The following is a 2,638-nucleotide window of genomic DNA, read 5'->3' as shown; positions in this document are numbered from 1 at the left end:
AAAAATGTTTCCTATGTTTATTTATTGTGCTAGAGTGCTTTAAAAAGGTAAAGGTAAAGGACCCCTGACAGTTAAGTCCAGTTGTGGCCGACTCTGGGGTTGTGGTGCTCATCTCGCTTTATTGGCCGAGGGAGCCGGCGTACAGCTTCCAGGTCATGTGGCCAGCATGACTAAGCCGCTTCTGGTGAACCAGAGCAGCGCACGGAAACGCTGTTTACCTTCCCGCCGGAGTGGTACATATTTATCTACTTGCAATTTTGACGTGCTTACGAACTGCTAGGTTGGCAGGAGCAGGGACCGAGCAACGGGAGCTCACCCTGTCACGGGGATTCGAACCACCGACCTTCTGATCGGCAAGTCCTAGGCTCTGTGGTTTAGACCACAGCTTCTTTAACCCACCTCAAATGTGGAAATCTAAAGTATGCATCTGAATCCCTCCAGCAAAACATGGCATTTTGGAGGTGTCATGAGAAATCCTCATGACATGTGAAATGTCAGGTCAGAGGGGAAGGGAGAATTCCAACAGGGGCCTGTTGTGTTATTGTCAGAAAAATTAATAAACAAATTCTTACATCTTATGTTTTGCTGACAAAATTTTGGCACCTCAGCTATTAAAAACCTTGCATACTAAATAGCATGCACAGGGCACAATCTATTTACAAATTCTCCGAAATAAGCCTATTTTATATTAATCTCTTGCTCTTTTCATTTCCGTAGGCTTTGTACAGGAGAACTGTCTAATGGTAACAACAACAACATAATAATAATACCACGTCCATCTGGGCAGCTTACAGCACATATAAAAACATAGTAAAAGGTCAAACATTAAAAACTTTCCAATACAGGACTGCCTTCAGAAGTCTTCTAAAAGTCAGTCAGTTGTTTATTTCCTTGACATCTGAAGGGTGTGTGTTCCACAGGGAGGGCGTCACTACCGAGAAGGCCCTCTGCTTGGTCCCCTGTAACTTTGCTTCTCACAGTGAGGGAACCAGCAGAAGACCCTCGGAGCTGGACCCCAGTGTCCGGGCTGAGCAATGGAGGTGGAGACACTCCTTCAGGTATACAGTGCTTGGAAGCGCACTGGGAGCCAATGAAGATCCTTTAGGGCCGGTGTTATATGGTCCCCATGGCCACTCCCAGTCACTAGTCTAGCTGCTGCATTCTGGATTAGTTGTAGTTTCCAAATCACCTTCAAAGGTAGCCCCATGAAGAGCGCATTGCAGTAGTCCAAGTGGAAGATAATGGACTGGGCCTCATGGGCCAAACCTGGCCTTCAATGTGACTATAGGCTGAGACCCTATCTGCCTGCGGACTGTCTCGCCAGAGTGGTGCATGCTCTGGTTATCTCCCGCTTGGACTACTGCAATGCACTCTACGTGGGGCTACCTTTGAAGGTGACTCGGAAACTACAACTAATCCAGAATGCGGCAGCTAAACTGGTGACTGGGGGCGGCCGCCGAGACCATATAACACCGGTCTTGAAAGACCTACATTGGCTCCCAGTACGTTTCCGAGCACAATTCAAAGTGTTGGTGCTGACCTTTAAAGCCCTAAACGGCCTCGGTCCAGTATACCTGAAGGAGCGTCTCCACCCCCATCATTCTGCCTGGACGCTGAGGTCCAGCGCCGAGGGCCTTCTGGCGGTTCCCTCATTGCGAGAAGCAAAGCTACAGGGAACCAGGCAGAGGGCCTTCTCGGTAGTGGCGCCCGCCCTGTGGAACGCCCTTCCAGCAGATGTCAAAGAGAGAAACAACTACCTGACATTCAGAAGACATCTTAAGGCAGCCCTGTTCAGGGAAGTTTTTAACGTGTGATATTTTACTGTATTTTTGGTTTTTATGGAAGCCGCCCAGAGTGGCTGGGGAGGCCCAGCCAGATGGGCAGGGTATAAATAATAAATTATTATTATTATTATTATTATTATTATTATTACTATAACATGGGAATAATTAGCTATTTGTATTGGTCACACAAATTGGGCACAACCAGAGTCTCACATTTAATGTAATAAAGCCATCTCTATGATATGTGTTACCTTCATTATGATTTTCTGTTTCCTTTATAAAGCATCTCCTCTTGCTCTGTCAGATAATGGTCAAATGCGTTTAACTGTTATGTGTGATTAAAACCAGTTGTGTTGATTCCCTCCTTTTCTTTTCTTCCTTTGATGATTGTGTGATAAGCTCAAGAAAAGGCTACTGCAGTTATTTGCAAACGTTTCCTTCTTCCTTTGGAAGGTCATCGTAACCCTGGTAAATAAATAGAAAATCTGGTTGAAGCAATTCTTTTCATCTAGGGAAAAACAGTATCATCACAGCATAAAAACCGTGTTGATGGGCTAGACATAAGTTCCAGCTTTTTCCAGGTGTCTCTTTCAGAGCTCAAATCACCTGCAAACTTCTTCCATCTTTACAGACCCAATCCTGACACATATGAAAGCTGCTGAAACCGAGTAACCGTTTACATCCATCATTGGACAGAGAAGAGTTGAGGCGCTTGGCGGAGATTTACGTTGATCTCCTTAACCTTGAGAACATAGGATTTGATACTGTGTGACAGCATATCCACATTTCATGAGATAATTATTGGGGTGGGGGTGGAGAGAGCATTGTATAGTCAAATTGCACCTCCAGAGCAA

This window comes from Podarcis filfolensis (assembly GCF_964270895.1).
Source record: "Podarcis filfolensis genome assembly, chromosome: 6".
Lineage (NCBI taxonomy): Eukaryota > Metazoa > Chordata > Lepidosauria > Squamata > Lacertidae > Podarcis > Podarcis filfolensis.
The sequence above is the reverse complement of the archived record's forward strand: the minus strand, read 5'-3'. Positions refer to the sequence as shown.